This window comes from Camelus ferus, chromosome 2, assembly GCF_009834535.1.
Source record: "Camelus ferus isolate YT-003-E chromosome 2, BCGSAC_Cfer_1.0, whole genome shotgun sequence".
Classification (NCBI taxonomy): domain Eukaryota; kingdom Metazoa; phylum Chordata; class Mammalia; order Artiodactyla; family Camelidae; genus Camelus; species Camelus ferus.
Window position 1 is genome coordinate 11,376,749 of NC_045697.1, and position 26,839 is coordinate 11,403,587.

Genomic DNA, 26,839 nt, shown 5'->3' on the forward strand with positions numbered 1-26,839 from the left:
TCTCTCTGGGGTTCTTTCACCCAGACTCTTTAAGCTTAGCTTCTGCTCATCACTCAGGTCTCAGCTTAGACACAACCTCTTCAGTCAGAGGAGTCTTCCCTAACCAGTGACCCAATCTGCAGACACCCTCTTTCTTCATCACGTGGCCATATTTATTAAGCTCTCCAGGGTACTTACTCATCGCTGCTTGAGATTTTCTTTTTCATCTTTGTGTTTACTTCTTTTGCAACTTAAATGGAAGCTTCATACAAGAACAGTGTTTTTTTCAGCTCTGCATTCCCAGCACTTATAGGAGTGCCTGGCACAGAGTAGAGAGGGGCTCAGTATGCATTTATTAACCCTGCCACTCTCCCGTCCAACATCCACAGCAGAGGGTTAATCAACTGTAGTATTCTTTCCAATGCATATTGCAGCATCGAGACGACAATTTACTAGAGAGCCTGAGATCACTCCACTTGCAAAAGTAAATCCAGATAAAGAGCTACATGTAAAGAACTATACAGATGATATTTAAAAGTGAATGTTCTTATAACCTTGCAATGGGAAAAAAAATTCCAGTGAAAAAGCTATTCCAAAATCAAGCACAAGACTCAGAAGCCAATAGAGAAAGGACTGACAAATCTGGCAATAAAAATTTTACATATTTGTATGACAGTAAACCAAGGTGAAACATTTGATGAAGAATTAATAACCTTAATTTAAAAAAAAATCCACAAATCAATACGACAAAGAAACCAATGATATAGAAAATAAGCATTAGTCACAAATAATTCACATGGTACAGAGGGCCAATGACAATGAAAAAAGGCACTGAACATTACTTATACTCAAGAAAATGAAAATCACCATAGAATTTTTTTTTCCTGTTAAATTAATGAGACAAAAAAGATCCAAAGCTGGATGTGGAGAAATGGCCACTGTTTTCATGGGAAAGAGTATAAACGTGCACTGTCCTTTGAAAGGTAATTTGTCAGTACCTACGAAAATGTACACTGCATTTATACAATAATTTCATACTCACATGCTTATAATAATTGACATTACATTGAATACAACTGAGATTAAATACTTTTCATGTTAGTTGCTCACCTATATTTTTGTATTCTGAACTTGCCAGCTTATGGCCGTTGCCTGCCTCTCTACCATTAGATTGTTTGAATAACATTTACAGATGCAGAGAAACACAGAAAGGGCACAAAAATTTACTTCTCCACACAAAGACTATTGAACTCCTTTATCTTTTCACTCTCAGTAGTGGAGCCAGCTGTACTGAAACAATAATATAATTACAATTGTTTCTTAGCAGTGACCCCATCCCAGGGACTTGCATCCCTCATAACTTGCTAAGAGGACAGAATGATCGCTTCCACATTTGAAAGAATGTAATTCATCATGCATTTTTTAATTCAGTTAGAAAACACATATCGACTACCTACATTTGCCAGGTACTGCTGTAGCCATCAGTCCTCTACCCTTTTGCTCTTACTTATAAAATATGTACAACTCCTTGAGGAGCAATGGAAGAAGGATCAAGGCCAGCCAGCAAGGTCCACAGGAAAGGTGCCCAAGTTTGCACACAGTCACATCTGAGCCAGGAGGAAAATTCTGTTATTAAAATTTTAAAAGCAGAATCTCAAAGACTTAAAAATTCTCCATGAATTAAATTAGAAAAATAAAAGTTAACAAATGCTATGTGTGTAATGTTCCCACTTTTGTTAAAATTATATATACACACTTTTCTACATACTTATGAATATTTATATATGCATATTTATATGAATGAATTTGCACAGGAAAAGATCTGGAAGGATATACCCAAAATTAATTTTCTTAAATGGTGGCATTTCAGGTTGCTTTCATTTCTTTTTTTAAATTGAAGTATAGTCGATTTACAATATTATATTAGTTTCAGGTGTACAGCATGGTGATTCACTATTTTTGCAGATCATACTCTTTTGCAGGTTATTACAAGATAATGGTTACAATTCCTGGTGCTACACTGTACATCCTTCTTGTTTATCTATTTCATACATGGTATTCATGTATTTCATACATGACATAGATTGTATATGTTAATACTGTACCCCATTCATTTACTTTTTCTTCTTTTTGTTTTCCAAGTTTTCTGCTATTAATATAAAATGCCCCAATAATCTCAGAAATGAAAAGAAATCCCATATGTAATTGTTGAAAGTGGGCTCTATCACCAGGCATTCAGTTTTCTTTCAATTCTTTCTCTATCACTTCCTAGATTTATGAATTATGAAGTTTTTTTAAAAGTCACTTAGCTACTCTAAGCCTTAGCTTCTTCACCTGAAAATAGTGATAGTAAATAATAATTACCCCAAAGGTTCTTGGTTAGAATTCAACAATATCAAATAAGTAAAGCCCTTAACACAGAGCTTCACGCTTAGTAAATACTCTCAGTGTTAGTCCATTTATTTCTTTTCTTCTCTCCTTATACGGAAAATGTTATAGTCAATTAAACATTAGAGTCTCTAAAAGCCATAGCGGTCCACCCAGGAGTTCCCAGGATGTCCCCAGTTTCAAATACTTCATCTGGACTGCGTGTACTAATTTTGATTTGATATTCATGATTTTCATTAGGCTCTTGTTCCTTTGGTCATCTTACCACAACACCTAACAGTTTTGAGCACTTACTTTGTGCTCTCCAATCTTCCTTTTTTTTTTTTTTTTTTTTTTTTTCCCTTAATAGAGGCACTGAGAATTGAACCCAGGACTTCGTGCATGCCAAGCACGCGCTCTACCACTGAGCTTTACCCTGACCCGTATCCAATCTTCTGAAATGAGAAAGCGTAGCTATGAGAGTCTGACATGTAGCTGTCTGAAGCTTTAAGCTTCATTCATAGCCAAAGCCTCTTACGCAGTTAACTGGGATGTTTCTGCTTTCCTTAATGGATAGGCAAACTCAGCTAACTAAAATGTTTAAATATACAAAAATGAGGAAAAGTCCCAAATACATTTTATAAAGTGAGTATGACATTGATCCTGAAAGTTGGTGAAAATTGCACCAAAAAAAAAAAAAAAAGAGAACACTACAAACAATTCACACTAAAAATATTCAATAAAATATTAGCGGACAGCCTACTAAAAAATATTCATTAAAAGCATATGTTCATTTTTTAAAGAATGTAGAAGTGGTTTGATATTAAGAGTTGTATTTATATGTCACCAAATTAACACACTTAAAGGGAAAAGATCATGATTACTTTCAGAGATGCAGAAAGACCATTGCCAAAATCCATTTATGAGTTTTACATACTTCTGTAAGAAAGAAAGAAAGAGAGAAAGAAAGAGAGGAAGGAAGGAAGGAAGAAAGAACTGTTTAATATTTCCTTGTCATTTATAAAAATGACACATATACCCTTAGTAACAAAGCCAGAGACTTTTCACTAAAATTAGTTGTAGGAAGAGTGATGTCCATCATTTTCAAAGATGCTCATGAAACCCATGGCTCTGTAACATTCACAATGACCAGCACTTCCAACATAATGTTACATAGCCATAGACTTCACTCTGTTTATCCCTGATTTTAGCGAAAAAGTCTCTGACTTTGTTGCTAAAGTTGTATATGCAATTTTTATATTGATTGCATAATAAAATATTCATCAATTATCCCAATGTTACTTATCAAAAAGCTGGTCTTCACTGATTTGAGAAGACATCTCATGATGCCATATGAAAAGGATTAAAATGTATATATTTCTTACAACACAGCAGGATAGATTCCAAATGAATAAGAGATTTATGTGTGAAAAAATTAAAACACAAGCACTAGATAAAAGCGTGAGTGATTCCACTAGAATTTAGCGTTAGAAGAAAATCCCCACAAAATCCAAAAGAACTATAAAGATAAATTAAACTATTAAAAGGAAAAAAAACTTTTGCATGAAGAAAAGATACTAAATCAAAGAGGGAAAAGTCAAACTGGGAAAACTTAGCTCCTTATATAACAATAAATAAATATTTGTAAATATTGCTAACATCTACAGAGTTTCAATATTTTTAAAAGCTTACAATTTTATAGAAAATGAACTAGGGAATAGATAAATGATTCACTGAAAAATAAATTTAAATGACTAAATCAATAAATGCTTGCTAGATTTCACTCATAATAAAAGAAATCTGCTTCAGATAAATTGAGATGTCATTTCTTAAATATTAGGCAGCAAATCCAAACTTTCTTCTGAGTTTGGTAAAAATCCTATAGCCAAAGCTTTTTAGGCAAATAGGCACTTTCATATGTTGCTTATGAATAGACAAAGTGGTACAATTCTTACAGAAGGAAATTTGGCAATATCTTACAAAATTATATGGGTATTTAAACTTTGACTTAACAATCACACCCCTAGGAATGTATACCAAAAACACTGGATACAAAATAGAGGAAGGAAGGTCAAGACCTTATAATTTCAATGTTATTTATTGCAGAATTAATTACAGCAAAATGACCCAATTACAGGAAAAATGATCCAAATGTCCATCAATAGGGAATTGGTCCGAATAAATTCTGATATATTCATACAATGCAGTACCATGCAACTTTATAGACTAATAAAGAATAGCTCTATCTATATACCATTATAGAGTGAGACCCAAGATATATTACATGAAAAAAAAAAAGTAAGCAAAGTGTGAATAGTGTGCTATTTTTAAGTACAGGGAGAGATGTATATAGCTCTTTTTATTAATAAAAAGTAAATGATGGAAGGAGAATTATAAAACATTTTTAAAAGGGTACCTATGAGGGGTTGGTTTTGTGAACTTGACTTTCAAAGCATGCAAATAATTTATACAATTTAAAACAAAACTTAACTTCTAAAAATTTATAATTAACAACAGAAAGTAAAATGAAACAGATGAACTTCACTGTGTATTTAGTCTGCATCAAATCCGCAAGAGAAAAAGAATTCCAAGTGATTGTAAGACATAGTAATTTGACTTTCTATCCCTAGTGGAATAAACTTTAAGGGAAAAAAAAACAGCCCACCACCCCAAATATGTGTAAACTTTTAAAAGTAATAATATTGACTATGGCAATGTTATTTTTGATGCTGTTGTATTTGCTTTGAGAAATAACACAGTTGAGTAATCATGTGAATTATAAATTTTATCATAAATGTGATGAAAGGACTATGAAACAAATGACCCATTTTCTTCAAAATAAATAATAGGAAAAAGAAAAAGAGAAAAACAATCTATAGATTAAAATAAACTTAAAATACTTATCAAATTATCACAATATATGGACCTTATTAAATTCTGATTCAGACAAACAAAATGTTTTTTAAAGATGACATTTATGAGACAGTTGGAAATTCGAATGACAGGATACTTAATATTGATAATTTATTGCTATTGTGTTTCTGCATAGCAATGAAATGGGGTTATGTTTTTAAAAGAGTTTTTATCTGTTTTTGAGATTTAGAATGGTTTATTATAGAGCAATAGGAACTGAAACATTAACAAAACTTAGGAAGAACTTTAAAATCAATACAAATATTAATAACAATATATAAATAAGAGACATAAACTAACTATGAATGTAAAGGATACCTACCAGTGGATAAACATATGAAAATATGCCTAAATTTTTGACTAATTAGAGATTAAAAATGAAAACAATGTATGATTTCTTATCCATAATGTCTACAATATTTAATACATTTCAAATTCTAAGTGCTTTTAAGTTTTTACCTGTTTAACATATATATTGCTATATTTATGGAGAAAATGCTATGACAATGGGGATTGACTCACAGCAGGAAGAGAGGAGGAACTGGGTGAAAGTATAGATGAAATAAATTGGCCATTAGTTGATAATCATTGAAACTGAGTAATGAGTACCTGTGAATTTGTTATTTTATCTATTCAATTTTTGTGTATATTTAAAATTTTCCAAAAAAGAAAAAATTCAACAATACTTTATAGAAATAAATGCAATAATTGCTAAAATTTGCTAGATTTATAGCATAAATTTATCAGATGAAACTAAAAGCCTAAAAAAGAACTAAGTTTTGTGAATCCATAACTTTAATAAATTGGATTTCAAAATGTAGAAGAGATAAAGAAGATTATACAGTATAGCACAGGGAAATATATACAAAATCTTGTGTGAATACAATTATTTAAGGCAAAATACAACTCCTGAGTAGTGTTTTATATGCACAAAAGCCCATCTCATGGACAAGAAAATACACAGACAAGCTATGCCCTGCAAGGAGACAGCTTGGACTTAAATTCCTTCTCACCACAAGTTTGAATTATAAAACACAAAGTATTTAGAATAGTTCCTGGCACACAGACAACACTCAGAAGACTTCAGGAATCATGGCTATCATCAGCCTGGGAAGCGGGAAGAGAATGGATCCAGTTCAAACCTGGACTTTTACATCTATGAACTGGGGACAAGTTATTTGGTTCCATTTAGCAAATATATGTATATATTTGCTAAGTTATATATGTATATAAATTTGCAAATTTATATATGTATACAAATATAAACGAAAGCACCTTCTGTATGCCAGCCCTGAAAAACTGGGTCACTGCTCTCGGGGAGGTAACAATCTAGAATCTAAAGGAACACTGTTTCTTCACTTCTAAAAGTGCTATTCCAATCATCACAGATCATAATACATTCACTGAGTTAGTTTGCAAATGAAGTGAAGCAGGTTCCAATGATCCAAACAGAGAAGTCCCCAAAGTGGGAAAAAATTTTGTTTGCAGCACCCAGTTAGATGAAAACAGCTTTAAAGAACACTGGAGCTCTCTGCGCTCTTCCTAGCCCACCGTGCTGACGGCTCACGCGGATCTGCCCTCTGAACGGACCTGCGTCAACAAACTTCTGCTGCTTCCTAATAATCCGGAAGAGGCTGTATTAATTCATAAAATGCAACTTGGATTTGTAAATCAGGCCCTTGCATCACATTTTGTTAATGTGACCGGATTCCCAGGAACCAAGTACCCACTAACTTTTCATTGATGAATTTCATTTAATAAGTAGTTCCGAGTGCCTACTGCGTGCAAGGCACTGAGCCAAGTCTTGGGACAATCACAAAACACAGACACAAAGGAGCTTACATTGTAGCAAGAGCAGACAGACACTAAACAAGATGCTTAATAAACGAATGAATTATATTAGATGGTGAAAGGTGCCCTGGGGAAAAATTAAAGAGCAGAGAAATATAAACAAAGTGTTTAGTAATATTTGCTGATTGATTTTTTTTATTTTTACTGGCCTCTGTAAATAGTTGTCTACGCCTCCTGAGGCTTCCCAAATGATTGTTTCTGCTCACACCCACTCAGTTTATCAATAAGCAAAGAAGCATGGACCCCAATGTATGCTAGGAGTTTTAGAAAAAGAGATTGGGGTGTTGATGGGGGTTTGGAGCAAAAGAAACCAAACTCCTATTATGGTAAGAGCTTCACTTCGAGTCCCTTCTCTAGAGCCCTGAGTGATTAAGAGTCGGTAAGAGTTTATGTTGTAGGGAAAACCACCCAGAGTTGGAGTTCATAATACTAACACGTGGTGTCCTCGGTCTTTTGGCAAAGCGACACCCCTGTTGTTTCAATGGAGTCCAACAGAACCCTGTAGGCCCATATTACACTTGGTACATTTTTTCTCACAGGGCGCCCTAAACTCCTGGTGGGTTGCAGCTCAGGTTGTTTTGTTATTTAATGAGTTGCTTTCATCCAGAGCACACATTCTCTGTTGCCTTCCAAACGTTCCAAACAAGCTCAACGTACGGCCAGATCTCTCCACTAAGGAGCACCAGGACTGTTGATGCCGGGGGCTCAGAGCGGTGGATTCCATGCCGCCCCTCTGCTGCTAGGTGCTGGCGGGAGCTCAGTGTGCTGTGCCTGAAGCAGCCTATTGACCAATGCCTAGCGAAACCGTGAAGTCTGTCGGACTCTCTCCCAGCAGCCCTTGCTTTGGAGGAACTCTTTGTTCTCATAACAGGTGTATCTCTGTAACCCACTTAGGGGACTCCTCTCCCAACTCTTCTCAGGCTGCTGAGAAGTTTAGTGCTTGATCTTACGTTTAGCCTGTCCCCTCCCTCCATGGCTGTCTAAGTTGACTTTCCTCTGCTCAGTTGCTTGTGAAAGCGATCAGAATATGCTGTTCTAGAACATGCCACTTTGGCATTGGGATTATCTTGAGCTGAAGGTCAATTAGAAACAGGGAACACAGGAGGAGTTCTCTGGCCTTTCTGCCTAAAAGTAGGGCATAGAATTCCCTTTTGTGAAGAAAATTTACACTTGTAAAAGTTTCCTCTCTTGTCCTGAAAGAGGAAATAGTCTCAAGAGACAACTTATCACCAGAGAGACTTGAGTCCACATAACGAGCCTTACCAAACAACTCATTTAGCCTAGTCCTCTCCCCACAACTCACCATCTCTCCAGAAGATCCAAACTCCCCTTTTCTTTGTCTAGTCTCCTCTTCACTCTTTATCACTTTTTGTTAAAATGGTATATAGGCCCCTGGGTCCAACCATCTCTTTGGGGTTTTCACTTCTTTTCTTTGAAGCCTCAAAAAAAAAAAAAAAAATCCACCACTGTTCTTTGTCAGTTTAATTCACAGACCTCAGATACTGAACCTAATATGGTAGAGGAAAGTTTGTTTGTTTGTTTGTTTTTCCCTCTCCTATATTTGCAAACTCAGTTGCATTAGGGTCACCTGGGAATTTTGAAAAGTTAGTGCCTAAGTCCCACTTTGATGGAAATGTGCATGGGTAGGGGCTGGAAAGCTGTATCTTGTAAAGGTCTTGCCCCTGGCCTCTGACTTCTATGTGCAGCCAAGAAGAGTGAAGCAGCATATGACTGCCTGTCTCTGCTCCAGCATTGTCAATCAGTTTCTCTCTTTGAGTCACCTTCACAGTTTTCCTGAGCTGGGGGGGCCTGCCATTTGTGTATCGGTTCCTCTGAGCTTGTGGCACGATTACTCCTGCGATCATTAATGAGCAAAAAGGGCCTGAAGGATAGGCAGCTGGGTCTGTGGGGTTGTCTGCTGCCACTACAACTTGATTAGCATCGCTGAGCAGTCCAGGAAAAGGAAGACACTATTATCTACATAGTCCACAGAACAATAGATCTCTGTTCTTTATATTGTGCTGGATCGAGAGCCTAAACTGTTGCCATGGTTACGAAGGCCCCTTAATGGGGCAAAGGGCAGAGTAAACATGGCATCGGAACATCTAAAATGCCAAATGTCAAGCTTTTGTCTGGGACCACATGCTGAGGAGTCAAAACAGGACTTATGGAGTCCACTTTAGGCTGGGAGGGCAACTTCTGGAACATCTTTTCACACTAAGATACTAAGAACTACACACAAGGCTGAAAATCACTCTCGATTAAAGTCCTTCCCAGACTTGCCAATGCTCAAAAGATAAAGTCCAAATTCCTTGATTTGGCATCTGAGGTCCTGCACAACCTGCTCCAGTGAATCCCTGTGTCTCCTCCTTTAGAGTTGCGGGTCCCAAGCTCAGCGTGCCCCGCCCCACTCTCTCTCCTTTGGTGGGTAGACCCTGCTCTTGCCTCCAGAGCCAGCTCATTTCTCACGTCCTCGTGGAGCCTTGGTGCCCCATCAGAATTTATATCCCCACCCAAATCCTCCGTGGCCCTTATACTGTTTCATTGATTGGTTCACATGCCTTTGTCTCCTATGAGGCTGTAAGATCGTTAATGGCAGGACCATGACATATGGTATTTACCTTTGTGGTTCCCAGAACTGAAAATATGTAGACACTAAAAAAATAAATTAAATAAATAAAAAAATTTTTAAAAGCTTTTCAAAATAAATGACACCACCTATGAAGTGTTCTTGCTTTAAAAAATGTTGAGCACGAACTCTAGTCTTTTAGATTGAACTTCTTGTTTAAAGAAAAGACAGAGCTAGAGAAGCAAGCAAAATGATATCAATGATATTGTTGGTTCTTTGGGCAACTGACCTGGTTTCTTTAGTAAGTCAGTGACATGGGAAAGAAGGGAGAGGGTAGGACAAAAGAGACTTAAAAATATATTACAACCAAATGCAGTGTGTAAACCTGTTACAAAGTTATTTTTGAGATGATTAGGGAAATCTGAGTTTGGAGAGCGTATTAGATAACATTATGTTATTACTGTTCTTAGGGATGAAAATAGTATTTTGGTTGTGTATGAAATGTCCTTAATTGAGGGTAGAATAATGTGATGTAAAAAGATTTTCTTTAAAATACTACAACAAAATAAACATACAAACAAGGCATAGTTGGGTTTTGTGGTATAAGAAGAAGTATGTATTTGGTCTTTGTCCCCTGTTCCTGGTACAGAGCTCCTAAACTCTTGGAATTTCCTAAGTGATGGGACTGTTTCTTGTTTTCATAAAAAGCCTCTCTTGACCACATCTGAGTTTACGTTAATGAGGTGATTCATGGTGGTGCCCCTAGATGGCTTCCGGATGGAGGCTAGTCACTCGAGGAATCAACCCTGTCATTAGAGTGTTAGAACTTTCAGCCCCATCCTCAATCTTTGGGGATGGGAAAGGATTAGAAATTGAGTTCAATTACCAATGGCCAGTGATTTGGTCAATCATGTTCAAATAAGGAAATCCCATGTAAAAACCCCAAACATCAGGTTTCAGAAAGTTTCCAGCTTGGTCAACACACTGATGTGCTGCGAGGATGGCACGCCTGGGCAGGGGTGGAGCTCTGTGCCATCTCTCCCACACACTTTATCCTATATCTCTCTCCATTTACCTGTTACTGGGTTGTATTCATTATAATAAAACGGCAATTGTAAGTAAGGCACTTTCCTGAGTTCTATTTGGCATTTCAGTGGACTGTCAAACCTAAACAGGGCAAGCATGGGAACCCCTGAATCTGCAGTCAGCTAGGCAGAAGTTCAAGTAAACTGGGGATCCATCTGAAGTGGGGCCGTCCCATGGGACCGAGCCCCAGACTTGTGAGGTCTGTGCTAATTCCCAGTAGTTAGTGTCAGAACTGAATTAAATTGTAGGACACCCAGTTGGTGTTGAAGAATTGGTTGTTGTTGAAAAACAACACAGGGTAATTATGGTAAAATGCTGATAATGGTTGTATTTGTGGGATGGGTACATGGGAGTTCATTACACTTTTCTTTCTACTTTTTTGTATTTCAAAACTTTCCTAACAAGAACATTAAAAAAATGTTTTTAAAACACTCTTTCCAGATTCATTTGCCTGCTCAAAGAGAATATTCGTAAAATACAGACATTCTAGTAAGATGTAGTGGTATCTCACAGTGATTTTAATTTGCATCTGTTTTATATGATTAATGATGTTGAACATCTTTATATGTGCTTACTGGGCATTTGCATATATTCTTTTGTAAAGTGACGCTCTAAAGCATTTTCCCAAAGGAAATGGAAGCAACTGTTCACGAAAGGACTTGTGCAAGAAGATTCAAGGCAGCTTCATTCACAACAGTAAAAAATAAATAAATAAAATAAAATAAAATAAAATAAAATAAAATAAATAAAATAAGATAAACAACTCAATGTCCACCAACAGGAAAACAGATAAAGAAATGGTGGCATGTTATGTAGTAGAATATTACTCAGCATTAAAAAAGAACAAGCCACTGTGATATGCAACAACATAAATGAATCTTAAAAACACTGTGTTGAATGAAAGAAGCCCTACACAAAAGAATGTATATTGTATGATTCTGTTAAATATTTCAAGATCAGGCAAAATTAACCTGTAGGTACAGAGTGAAAACAATGGTTGTCAGGGGAAGATGAAGGGAAGAGGGTAGGAGGGAAATTTCTAGGGTGACAGAATCGTTTTATTAATTTGAGTGGGCTATTGGTTACACAGGTGTGTATACATCTGTCAAAACTCATCAAATTCTACACTTACAATCTACATGTTTTACCCTATATAACTATACTTCAATGTAAAGAAAGAGAGGGAAAACATTACCTACCACTAAGGAATGTGTTGCTAGTAGCAGAATTTCAGACATTAGCAAGAGAAGTATTTCACGGTGGAAGGACACACTTTTGGGGTCTTTCTGCCAGGAGTGCACCTGTGGTGGAGGACTCTGTGATCCCCAGGGGAAATCTGAGTTCCCCTTTGCTTAGGCATCGGTGCAGAGCAGCTGGCCACCCCTGATATCTGAACTCCTCCTGCCGCAGTCACAATCCAGAATTCCTAGGGTGACACCATGGAAACAGAGCTAGCTTTCTCTACAGGGCACACAAGTGACCCTGCCTCTGGCATCCTCCTTGGATGAAGAAAAGAAATATTATTAGCTGTAAGTGGGCTGTATTTGACTGCAAGGAATACAGTGGGTAGGCATATGTTACTTCTCAATTCTAAGAGCTTATCCCATAAGTTCAAGATTCTCACTTCACATTTCGTACCTGTGGGACTTCTCTGGGGCTAGGAATGAAAGCTTAGTGACAAGAAGGGCAAGATGAAAAGTGAGAGTGTTTCTTAAAATTTTGAGGATGGCTCTTTATTTTGATGTTTATGCACTAGAAATATAGTACATTAGTAATATTTGTTTAGAGCACAGTAAAGTGTGTGAATCCTCCCCAGATACATTAGTTTGCTAGGGCTGCCATAACAAGGTGCCACAATCTGGGGGCTTAAACAACAGAAATTTATTTTCTCACAATTCTGGTGGCTGGAATTTCAAAATCAAGGTGTTAGCAGGTTTGATTTCTTCCAAGGCCTTTCTGCTTGGCTTGTAGATGGCTGTCTTCTCCATGGGTGTTCATGTGGTCTCCCCTCTGTGTGTATTTTTACCCTAATCTCCTCCTCTGATAAGGACACCATGTATCTTGGATTGAAGCCCACCCATATTACCTAATTTTGACTTGTTTAGCTCTTTAAACCTTATCTCTACATACAGTCACATTTTGAGGCACTGATGGGTAGGAATTCAACACATGAATTGGGGCAGGGTGGACAAAATTCAGCCTATAAAACCAGGTAAAGTAGGCATTTGTTCTATTCTGCTCATAAGAAAAATAAGCCTCAAAAAATTAAGCTCGTAAGTGGTGTGGTGGACCCTGCCCCTTGGGCCTTACCGTTTGAATACAGGCTGGCTGACTTCAAACTGCCCGTATCTGATCCTCATCCACAGGGGGCTTTCTCTGAAGCCTGGAAGGCCACTTTGCCTGCCTCTCAGCAAGAGTTTCCCCATTAGCAACCCCAAGGAGCAGCCCTCAAACAACTACTGATGGGAATAGGTGTATAAATACCCCAGCCCCCTCATCCTTCTCATTTGCTCAGTGAAGGTAAGCCTTTGTTGCCCTCTGTAGGGGCTGGCTTGATAATGTACCCTTTAGTGGCTGCCTTCCCTTCTCTGTGTCACCTCCCCAGCTAGCGTGTCCTTTACCTGCTCAGGAAACTCCTTGACCTTGAGTTCCAGTATCAGAGTCTGGTTCTAGGGAACTCAGACTAAGACACTGAGCTTCAAACCTAAATATTTTACTTCAAAATCAGTTCTACCACACTATAAACTGCAGATCAAACTATTTGAAATTGTGATATTTGACCACTTTTGACCTTTTATATAAAAATGGCACTATCATACAGTTCAGCTGAATAATATTAGAAGTGTCTGTGTAGCCTGTACATATAAATAACCCACATGAAAATGCATACACACAAAAAATAGACATACATATGTGTAATATAAACACAATACACTTTTTATCATGCCAGCAGGCCATCCATGTGATCTGTTTAAAGCAAAAGTCTTTGTGTCTCTCTTCTTCATTAAATCCTTCAGTAACTGTATCACCGCCATGGCAAAATTCAAGTTTCGTAGAATGATACAGATACCCCATTATTTTCTGGCTCCAGGTTTTTCCTCCATCTGTTCTCTGCCCTCTTTGTTTTGTTTTGATATTACTAAACTGCTTAGAATTAAATAACAAAAGAAAGAGAAAACACTGTATTATTTCACAAATCCTTGCCCTTCCCTACTGGTAAACGCTTTTATCTTTCACAACTCAACAGCCAGAAGCTTTTTTCCTGTCTCCCTTTTCCCAGATTGAATGAGTCCAGTCCTCCCAGAAACCACCTCTTCACGTTGGAGATGAATCCATGGTTGTATTAATCACTTTGAATTACAGCATTTTTATTGGCTTGGCTGTCTTCTCAGAATGCAAGCTCTGGAGGTCAGCGCCTGGTTTTGATCATCTCTGTATGGCCAGCATCTATTGCAGCACGTGGCACATACGCAGTAGGTACTCATTAAGTGACATTGAATGAAGAGAGGTCAGAACTTGAACTTTGCTATCTAGGCTTCAGTGAAGTATTGTGCAGACGGTATATGAATAACGCCCATTTCTTTACACCGCATAGTGACTATCTACTCAGGAAACAAAATTAAAGGCATGACCTTCTGATAACCTGGTCCAAAACCAGATCTGAATGTTTAACCCAAAGTATCCTGGGAAAATGGAGTTATGCTCAAACTGTGAAGTCTGAAGTCAGACTCCCTGGGTTCAAAACTCCTGCTCCACCGCTAACCAGTGGTGTCACCTTAGGCAAATCTCTTGAAAGCTCCTGTGCTTTAGTTCTTCCATCCTCAAAGGCAGATAATAAAAAGAACCCGTCTCAGAGTTGTGAAGATATGCCATTAAATACGTTGAGGCTATGAATGGCTATGATGTTAGCAATCCCACAGCATTTCATCTGGGATTTCATGCAAACACTGAGCCTCAGTCTCCACATCTCTACTCAGGGGATAATGCATTAATTAACATAACAAGCGTTTCCATGTCTGGGTGCCAAGCACAGTGCTGTGCCTAGGGAAACAGCAGTGATGAAGATTGGCCCAGGGCTTCTCTTCATGCTGTTTCTTGTCTAGTGAAGAAAAACAAACTGGCAATTCCAATATCGTGTAGAATGTGTGGCCGGTAAACAGTGTTCTGGAAGTCCACAAGGATGATAACTGCCCTCAACTAGAAGATTGGGAATGTGCTGAGAACAGAGGGTGAGCTGAGTTGGAGGAAAGAGGCAGAGAGCCGAGAAGCTATGTTAAAAAGTGTGGAGGCTTTATCTTAAGAGCAACGAGTTTTAGTCTGAGAAAGACCATGATCTATGTGTATCCTCGTTAGATTATTCAGGTGGCAATGTGCAAAGTGGAAGTTGCTGGAAAGCAGAGAGGCAAGGCAGGAGCAGGTAGATCTCGGAGGCGGCGTTTACAGCTGGCCATCCAGGCAAGAGGTGTTGGAAGCCTGAACTAGGAGAACAGCAGGGGACAAGTATGTTGGTTCCCTAGCCTGCCGTAACAAAGCATCACAAACTGGCTAGCTTAAAACAACAGGAATGTATTCTCTCACAGTCCTGGAGGCTAGGAGTACAAAATCAAGAGATTGGCAGAGCCATTCTCCCCTTGAATGTTCTAGGGGAGAATCTTTATCTCTTCCTAGCTTCTGGTGGATGGCCACCGTCCTTGGGGTTCCTTGGCTTATAGACTCTGATCTCTGGCTCCATAGTGACATGGCATTCTTCCTGCATGTCTCTGTTTCTGGGTCCAAATTTCTCTCTTTTTATAAGGACACCAGTCATTGGATTATGGCCCACCTTAATCCCATATGACCTCATTTTAATTTGATTACATCTGCAGAGGCCCTATTTCTATATAAGGTCACATCCACAGGTACTGGGGTTTAGGACCTAAATGCATATGTATGGGAGACAAGATTCAATCCACAAAAGCATGGAACCAAAAAATTGAACTTGGGCGACATGGCCAGGTATTGATTCATTGGGGATGGCAAGGAGTACAAGGAATCAAAGCTGTGGTTCAGAATGCTGACGAGGGCAAACAGTGGGTGACGAGTGAATACCTGGTGAGCAGTGGTGCAAGTCAAGTAAAAAGGAACTTGGGACAAGAGTAAATTTCAAGGGACAGATGATGTGCTCAGTTTTAGGCTGCCGGAGATACCACCTGTAGTCTCAAAACCCTTTAGGGCCAACTCTCAGAGTAGAATTTGAGATTTGGGGAAGACTGGATTTCTAGAAGGTACAGCTTCAGCAGTAAACACTAAGCGACAAAGTTTGAGATGACAAAGAAGTGAAATGTTTTGGCAGATTTGAAAAAGCATGAAATTTGGAATGATAAGCTTTGTATTCCAAGTGCTTAGAAATTATACACATGAAAGAAGATCACCTTATATGCATTTAGGATCGCCAACTTTCTAGAGTAATATAATGGGGACTCAATGTTTGGGTAATACTGTAGTTTGTAGAATATGACCATATATATGCCATTTTTCCTCAGCTCCAGGATCACCCTCCTTAGAAAGCAGAAGCCTATGAGAATTTGTGAATTTATGTCTTCTGTCTTTAGCATTGTTTAATAGTATTTTTCCAGAGAAAGGGAACAATATATATTCAAAAATATCTTGACATTGTTAGATTATAAAGTCCTATATGAAAGCAAAAAAGTAACGGCAGAAGAGACTAAACAAAATTTTGAACCTAAAAATGAAATTCCAAATATTGTTTTTAAAATATTGACTAGATAGAAATCAAGTAAAGTAACAGATTTATCTCCAAATATTTAAAGAGGAGGGGGTGTGAATTTACATTTATAGTACCTAAACGTTATCATAACAATAAAGAGGACTTTGGAATTACTTAATTCATTTCCCTTTTTTCTTGATAAGCTATATTTAATTCAGTACTTCACAAAGTTTACTCTGTATGTGTAAATAAATATTATATTTTTAGATAAGAGGAGGTGATGGTAGGAATTGTAAATGAAGTTAAATAGATTTACTTACGCAGAACTTCTCAGGGCCTTTGATACATTAACATATATACTGAATCTCTAAGAGGAACTATGGCTGAATGAATATCCACAAATTTATTTGATCATAAAATCCTTTCATCACATAAGATCCTGAAGACATGCATATTGTAAAACATATTTTGGGAAACAATCATTTTGTTCACAAACAGAAATTTGTGAACATTCACCTAATTTTGAGAATCGATAGTCTTGGAGATTCCTGAGTTTCCTTCAATATCTCATTTCTATATTTCTAATTCTCATTTCTCATATCTATAACTTTAATAGCATCCACATTTTTTTTTAAATGTGACAAATTTCAGCTCCTACAATGTAAACTATCAGTCAATAAGTATTTATTGATAACTTTGTGCTGGGCACTGGTCTGCTTACCAGGCTTCTGAAGATGCATATATCAGCATGTGTCCAAAAGAAATGTGTCCTTTCTAACACTGATGTCTTATGTTCACTCATCCTTCTGAATTCCACATTCAAGAATTGCAATTTTTTTTAATATAATTTGAACCCTTTTCCCAATGCACTTTCCACTGGGCAGAGATCTAAGAGTTTGTCAGTTCAGTGTCCTCACTGTAAAAGAGAAGAGTGAGACACAGAAGGGGAAATACCAGATCCAAAATGACAGAGCAGTTAAAGACGGAGGTGAGATCAAACTCAAGTCCAATCAACCACCTTATTTTCACCACATCAGCCTGGCCTTCCTTTTGCTCAATTCTGAGCCCTCAATGAGCTACTCAAATCCTTAGGTTGTAGAGTCCACATCCTTAGAACAATAGCTTGACTGATTCTTGATACAATGCAAAGAACTGCTTGCAGTCCCAACACCCAAAACCTGAATCCATGGAAAGTGGCTGGGATGAAGACAACTATAGATTTAAATCCCATCTCTGCCACTAATTTAGCAATGAGAATTGGGACAAGTTTCTTAAACTCTGGGCCTCAGTTTACTTGTCTCTTGAAATGGGGGCAACGCTAATGACAACTACTGCAATAATAATGAGGCTACAGAAATGAAATACCTGGTTCGATAAATATTATTGAAATTGAACATTGAATTGATTATATTAATGAGTTCACTATGTTGAATCTCATCTCCTAGAACCCATACGATCTAAGGCGAGGTTGGCCAGCAGGTTACTTCCCTCTCCTCCACAGAACCCTTCCCTGGGAGGAAGGGGAAAATAGAGTGAAAACAAGATACAAATTAACATCTCAACAAGCTGTCCCATTATATTCAGCGGATCACACATTGTTTCGCTTTATAGCTGTATACATGTCTTATTTTTAAGCCCTTTGAGAACAGGGAATATGTTTTGTTCCCTTTTGTATCATCCAAGCACATTACATAAAGCTGCTCTTAACACAGAGCCTCCCATATGCTACGCACCTATTGTCTACAAGCTAGAAGAAGGAATAAATAAATGAACACACGAGTCCTATGGCATTTCCACTCCTATGGCCCTGCTCCATGTCTCTTGTGTCTTCCTGTGGTCTCTTCTGAACCAGACCTCCCTTCTGCTTTTCCATAACCATCTGCTTCCATCTTTTATCAGGCAGTTTTGTTTTTCTCCCTGTATCAAACCACCAGCATTGAATCAAGACTTGCTACAAAACAATCCAGCCAAGCCTCGGCTTGGGCAAAGAATTATCCCCAGCATTTTAGCAGATCCCAGCTAAATAAAGCATATCATACTTTTGACAAAAAAGCAACATTGTGTCTCTATCTCAAGTGAGAGTGAAAAGCAGAGCTTTGAGATATGAAGATGAGGAGAAATACTACTTACACGCTGCAGACCATTAGGCCAGAAGCTAGGAAACGAGAGTGATCCATTCATGTGGGATGTGACACCCCAGAAGTGCCTGCTGTCAATGAAACATCCATCTTCAGATCAGCCTGGCAGGTGTATGAGGCGGGCTGCCAACCCCTGCCATCTGAGTCTCATCACTGACACCTGGGTGCTGCTTTTCCTACTTTATAGTTTATGACAAAGTCTCCAATAAAAAGCCTCCGGGACTTGGGCTCTGAAGACACATGTCTGTAATTTCTCTTGTCATCTCACGGGAAGTGAAGATGAGGTGTGGTCACTGTCAGTTACATTGAAGCAGGGCAGTCCTTTTCCAGAGATGCTTCAAGGACAGACATCACTGTTTATAGGCTGGCTGGCAGCACAGAACCTTGCCTACCTAACTCCACTCTACAGCAATTGTTCACCCACCATGTTTGCTTGCTAGTCTGTACCAGACTATCATATACTTGGGTAATTTTCTCATTGTTCTGTTGTTAGGACCCAGCAAGACCCACCTCTGCCACCTAGACTTTTGCATAGCTGCCTGAAGCAGCAGCCTGGGAGACCTCTGAATTGCCCTGTAGATGTAGGATTTCAGACTATGGAGAACTTGAATTCCAAGTGCAGGTCCAACACTAACCATGTGATCCTGGATAAGATGTGGAAACTCACTGAGCATCCCTTTCTTTACCTGTAGGGGGCAATAATCATGGGCAGATAAAATAATTTGTGATATAATGGAATGATTGGAAAAAAGCCAGCTGTCCCACAAAGGCTGGTTATATGAATTATGGCCCATTCGTACCTGGGAGCTTCTTCCCTATTCCTAATGTCTCCTCTGATGCAGACAGAGCTCTACTAGAATAATCTCCACCCCTTCTGACCCCCTTTGCACCCTTCTATAGGAAAGGAGGGGTGACCTCTCTAACTAGTGAGTTTGGGAAGAATAAATTGGGCAGGCTTAGCTAGTACCCCTCTCCTCTCTCTTAGGAATGAGATGCCCACAGGAGTCCATCCCCATCGGTGTAGGACCTGCCTGTCCAGCACTGCTTGGGGTTGGCTAGAAGATGCTGGATTATTCTAGGGTTCAATATTAGGAAGTCTCCCCATCTTCAGCTGCTGGCTGCCCTGTCCAATATCAGCCTCGTTAGGAATAAAGGTGATACTTATGGCTTGAATAGCTCACGACTCAGGTAGGAAAGATGGTGGCTCTTCTGCAGGTGTTCTCAAAGCTCCAACATCATACCATGGAGTATCATTCTACAAATTTAAAATAATTTAACAGATACATGTTTATTGACATAGAATGATAGAATGATGTTTGTTATATGCTATTAGGAGAAAAAAGATTATGAAATATTATGTATGCTGAGATTCTGGTTTCGTTTAAAATATACACAGTTACTTGTAGGTGACATATAACAATAGAACAAAAGTCTGAAATGGCAGCATGAACATTTAATAGCAGTTATCTTGGAGTGGTAGAATGATGGGTGTTTTTTTCCAATATTCTTTTAAACAGCATGTACTTTTAAAAAATCTAAAATAAAAATGTATTTCTATGGTATTGACAAAAATGCCAGTTATTTATTTGCTACAAAAAAAAAGTCATTTTCAAAATTATCCAAACACAAATGTCTCACAGTTACCTTTTCATGAGTTCACTGCCTGGTTTGTTAGCTCAAGTCAGAAGTAATTATATATTTGGTTGGGGGACCATCTGGTGTCACTGACTTTAAATGGGCAAGTTTCCACAGGCTGTAAACCCCTTTGAGTTTCAGAATAGTAAGGAGACAAAAAAAAAAAAAAAAGCTACTTCAAAATTTGAATAATGCTCTATGCTCAGTATGTGTCAAATACAAGGGAAGGGAAAGAGAGATTAATAAACAGATCACATGAAAATGTAGACCTGTCTAGCCAGAAAGAAACTGAGGGTTGCTCTAGCCCACTGGAGGGAAACCATGGCTGTTCCTGCTCTCTGAGTTCCTGTAACAGAAGTCAGTAATGGATGTTCGAAGATGAGGAAGCTGAAATACCAGGTAGGTAAGTGACTTGTGAAGAGTCACACAGCGAACGACAGAACTGACACCAAATCTTTAGTTCACCCAATGAAAATGCTTTCATTAAGCCCTTTGCAAGAGCAAATCCCTGTCCTAGGCCTTGTGGAGCTACTTCGATGAATAGGGTATTTATCTGTCCTGGGAAGTTTACAATGTACTCAGAGTGTGTCTTTGATGCATGGCAGAAGGGAACAAAATCATGCAATACAGGGAAAAACTGACGTATAGTGAGAGAACAGAGGAAAAGAAACTAATTGTGGTTTTCTTGTCGTTGCTTGTTTGTTTTTGGGGGGGTTCGGTAATTAGGTTTACTTATTTGTTTAATGGAGGTACTGGGGATTGAACCCAAGACCTCATGCATGCTAAGCATGTACTCTAACCACTGAGCTACACTCTCCCCACTGCTAATCGTGACTGGAAACATTCAGAAGTCTGGAGCTCAACCTACTACACTGTGAAAAACGTATACTACAGATACAAGCCTAGTTCATTATAGGTGTTCAATGAACACTAATCGAATAAATTAATAAATGAATATTAAGAAGGATATAAGCTATAAGAATATATACACTATATATGCAAACTCCAAGATAAACAGCCAAAATAAAAACACTCCAAGAAGCACATATATCCGTGAAAATGCATAACCATCTAACTAAGCTTGACGGTTTCTGAATTCTCTCTTTGGGATGTGTTTCTTATTCTTCATTTGTTTTGTTGTTTGCTAGTTCTCACTAGCCAATAAGTTAGTGAGCTAAAGGAAAATAACTAAAAATTAAGAAAATCTATCCACTAACTTATTTCTTATCCTTTATGAATGAGAAAAGACTGTATTCATTCAATGTTGTAGGTTTAGTAATTAAACATTTACTTGAATTACTTACTGGTTGTTAAAATATCATTCAGACTATTGCTATTACTATAGAATTTCTAAATATGTCATTATAAAGTTTTGAAGCCTTAGAGGTGTTGAAAATACAATATAAATAAGGCTTGCTGACTAAAGAAAATTGTGAGAAAATATTTATAAAATGGATGAACTAGAAAGACAAGAAAATTTTAAGACACAAAGAGCTTCTATAAGTCAATATGAAGAAAAAGATTTTTTTTCTAAAAAGCATGAAAATCATAAATGAAGAAATAAAAAAAGGCCTTGGCCATAAAAAGAATGCCCTTTCAGTATTAGTCAGCTAAACAGAAAATAAAACAAGATGTATTTTTTATCAAATCAGATTTTCAAAGATTGAAAATGGCCCCATATTGATAAAGGGGCATGGAAACACAATCTCACATGCCTGAGGGATTTGGCAATATGTATCATGTTGTTTAAATGTGCATACTGTTTGATCCAGTAGCTTTACTTCTAAGGAGTCGTCCAAAAGAATCAATAAGGATTATGTGAAAGGTGCTTGGTAGTCACAGAGAAAAGAGTAATGAAACAGTAGCTAACACTTATTAAACTGTCTACCAGTCACTTTGATATCCAATTTCCATTCATTAACTGTTTTACTTCCCCCAAAATCTGAGATAGATAACTGTTATTATCTCCATTTTACAGTTGAGAAAACTGTTTCTTAAAGAAGTTAAGAAATTTAACAAATTTCCTTGGAGACTATGAACGAAAACTCATTGTACCATTTTTTTATAACAGCAGAAACCTGGGCACAACCTAACAGATTAGGTGGTTAGTTTAATCAAAAAAAAAAAAAAAAAAAAAAAAAGAGATGTATTTACACAATGGGATGTCACTACTGAAAAGAATGAAGTAGATCTCTATATCTTGACATGAAGCAATAACCATGATACATTATTGAGTGATAAAAGGATACAGATATTGTATATATATAATTGTTTAAATATACATAAGCATTTCAGTTATGTACTTCAAAATATTCACAGTAATTATCTCTAAGGGGAAAGGTTATGAAGTCTACTTTATGAAATGTATCTTATTTTAGTTTAAATAATTAACATGTGATACTTTGGAGATTGTCCTGGAAAACACTCCTCTCCTCCACTGAGTCCTACACCAGTTGTGAAATATGACAAAACAGTCATGAAAATAGGGCTGAAAATGACATCATCATTACTACAGAGCTCATAGCAGATATCCTAGGCTTCCCCACCCCTTAACCTTGGTCTTTAAGGCTAAGATTACTGCATGGAAGGAGCTGAGACAAGAGTGCCTCCTTGTCTTTTCGTACTTACTGATCAGATTAAGTCACTTTTCCCCCGTCAGCTGGGCTAGAAAGAGCGAGGGAGCAGAGTGAGGTCAAGGTGGTATGGGGAGGTAAGGTCGGGTGGGGAAGAAGAGTTCCCCCTACCCACAATTACTTACTTAAGAGCTTTGGGGGGCAGAATAAGTGTCTCCAAGTGTATCCAAATCTTAATTCCTGGAACCTGTGAATATTACCTTATACGGCAAAAAGGACTTCTCAGATATGATTAAGTAATGGATCTTCAGACGGGGAGATTGTTTTGGAATATCCTAAATGTGCTCTAAATGTAATCACAAGTGTCTTTGTAAGAGGGAGGCAGAGGGAGATTTGATTCAGAAGAGAAAAAATACTGGAAACAGCGGGAAAGGAGTGAGAGTTCAGGATGCTGTGCTGCTGGCTTTAAGGACAGGGGAAGAGGCCAGGGACCAAGGAATGCAGTGGCCACTAGAAGCTGGAAAAGATGAGGAAACGGATGCTCCCCACAGAGCCTTTAGAAGGAACCAGCCCTGCCGACATCTTGACTTTTGCCCAGTGAAATAAATTTCAGAATTCTGAATTCCCAAACTTAAGGCAATAAATTTGTGTTGCTTTAAGTCACTAAGTTTGTGTTAATCTGTTACAGCAGCAACAGGAATCTAATACATGTTCCTGAAGAATTCAGTAGCTATGTTTGCATGTTTACAAAGAGTACTCAGAGGGTTCTGTTAACTGTAATTTAGCAGAAAGTAACCCACATCCCTTCTCTCTCTTACAAATATGCCTTGTGCTAAACTCTGCTTGAAGCAGTGATCAACTGCTGTCTCCAATACAATTAGATCTTATTTACCTGACAGAGTGGAAAATGGGAAAAGTTTACCAGTGAATTGTCCAGATATGGAAATTTCCTTTTAAAGTTCCCAAAGTTGAACATTGCAATGTTCTGCTCTAAGTTTTCCTTGAAAGAATCATATATTCCCAGTCTTCTTCAGTACACCACCCTGGACAGATTTGAGTCTTCATTTTGTTTGTAACTGTGGGTCATAGATGGGATTGTATAAACTAGGATCTATGTGCTGAAATGTCCTTAAGGCATTGAGATGTAATACAGGGCTCTTAAGTTCTGTTTCAGAATCCCCCAGAACTTCTACGGTGTCTGAATTCTTTGGCCAGAGAATTACAAATGTTGCCTTCTCCCTGGCTCTCGAGATGTCTGGTATACCTCCATATTGCAGCTTCTGTCCTACTTTTAGCTAGCTCTAGCTTTTCTGGGTTGCTATTTCTAATGTGCGACTAAATAGGAAATCAGAAAACTAAGCTTGCAACAATATTTTCCGAAATAAATAGGAGCTCAGCTTTCTAAGATCCTATCTTGTGAGTAAAAGTGCAGTAGTGCACTGTCTGAATTGATCTATGTGTTGTTTCTGCAAAAGTCCAGTGGGCTGATTGCCGGTATCTGAAATGATCCATTTGCCAGGCTATGAGCTCTCTGAAGGCAAGAGTTGTATCTTAAAGTAGTAATTATTTAATGTGCACCTAGTATGTATTAGGCAGTGTAAAATGTTTAGAAATCTAATTGTACGCGTGCACACACACACACACACACACACATACACCCGACACACACACGGTAGGTAGTTATTCTATTTCTCATCTTACAGAAATGGAAACTGAGACCAAGAGCTGGAGTGACGTGTCCAGAACTGATAAGGAACTGACCTTGTTGTAGGCACTAGACCACCTTGTATTCTCCGTGGATGATACAGCTCATGGCACATAGTAGGTGCTCAATAAATGGTGTTGAGATGAACGTGCCTCACTGCTCCCGGTCTTCGCAGAGCGCAGCGCACACAGAGCTCATTCAGGAGAGTGCACGGCACACAATATCCAACTCAAATGTTTGCGAAGTGAAAAACTTGAATCATGCTTGTCACTGCATGCATCTCCCTCAAACGGTGCAGTAAAAGGGCAGCGCGTTCACCGCGGATCCCCAGGAACAGAAACCACTAACAAATGTATCTTGTTAGTCTGCTGTCAGGAGCAAGATTTTTATCAGGAATGTTGTATTTCTGAAGACACCAGAATGATTTCCTCCTAATAAATTTCCATCTTATTCAGAGAAGCTAAGATTCTGCCAGGAGCTCAGAGCCTCCTGGGGGTTCGGCTCGGCAGCTTTGTACTGCGGGATTAGATGTGAGCGCACGGCTCGGACAGGCAGGCATGAACCCAGCCGTCGGGGCTCCGGGGGGCATTTAAAACAACCGCTCAGAAGCACACACGCGTAGGGCTGGGTTTCCAACACTCTTTCGAAGAGACCTGAAATGTGGTGGTAATGGGCTTCCCTCCCTTCCAGTAGAGGAGGAACTGGGTGTATCTGCCTGTCTATTCTGGCAGAAAGGAAAGAGAATATTTTCCTATATTCATTTCAGATTTGATTCACGAAAGTTTGAAACATGGTTAATGCTGCATTTTTTTTTTAATTTTTCCATTTTGAGGTGTTTTTTTTTCAGTTCTCCACTTTCAATACCACTTCCTTCAAATGTGTCATGAAAACACACCCAAGAAGGGAAATTCTGAAGACCCTAATGGATTAATTCTTGCAGAGAGCAGATGATAGGTTTAATCGTTCAAATGTGGATGGCATTTCTTCAAAGAGACAGGCTTAGTCCCTCCCTTTCCCCCTCTGTTTTCAGCCTCTCCCCAGTTCTTTAATAAACAGGAGTTGCGTCTTAGATTCCTTTTCCTCTTTTTATGGATCCCAAACTATATTTAAACACTAAATTCTTTTCTCTGTTCCCCAGGGATCATCAAGCAGCCTCCTCTGAACAACAAGGAAGGCAATGAAGAGAAATGGTGTGGAATTACGGTTTTTTTCTTTCAAAAATACCACTCCAGCCTGTACACTTACTCTGTTTGTGATTCAGAGGGGCTTGGCACCTCCCTCCCCGCCAGGACTCCCCTGGGAAAAAGGATGAATGGCCATCTCAGTGTTGCATAAAAATTAGTATCAGGTCACAAATTATTGGAGCCTATTAGGGGTTCTTTTAAGTAAATTAAGGTTATATATCACAGTCTTCCAAGAGGTGTGGGTGCTTCAAATCCTCCAAATTAAAAGAACCTTGGAGATTTCCTGAAATCGAATAGTAAATATGATTAGAAGACAGGGCTGATTGTTACAAACATAGCTTCCCTTTGTGACAGCCCTGCTTTAAAAAAAAATATTAGAAATGAGATGATGGATCTTACAAATGAAGGAATTTCAGCAAAGAAAAGGGATCATATAGTTAGAAAATCATACATCAAGAACACATCACCAATTCTCTAATCCATCAGATCACCAGGAAATTTAGGAGAATATGCTAGTGTGTGTGTGTGTGTGTGTGTGTGTGTGTGCATTTGTATGTGTGCACAGGTGTGTTGTTTGTGTGGGCGTGGATGCTTCAAGCCACCCAAAAGCAGTTAATATTGCCTCCAGCCAGACCCATCCGTATTACTGTTTCTATGTTTATTTCTTCACTAGTCAGGTTTAAGCCAAATTTTACTGTGTTTTCTCTATCTTTCAAGTAGCAAGTTGGTATTAAACTCCAGCGTTCACAAACTATCGAGGAAGCTATACATTACTGCCCAGCACGATGACTACAATTCTTACATTTTATCTTGATTTCAGAAAAATTAGCCACGTTTAGTCATGTTTTCTCAGGGCCAGTGCCTACTTCATGGATGTTCTCACAACCCTCCGCAATGATTCCTTTCCAGAATCATTTGGACTCCGTTCCCTTGGACTTACGTTCCCAACCCTGCCCCTCCCCATTCTTCTGTTGAAAGGGTCATCGCAGAACAGGACCTTCTGCTTACAGTTTGAGCTTCACTTACAAGGAAGATTGTCCCTATGGCTGCTCACCCCTCCTACCACATCACCATTCCAGAGGCCCATCCGTCACCTGCTGCCCCAGTTCTCCCTGGATGATGTCGGGGGAAG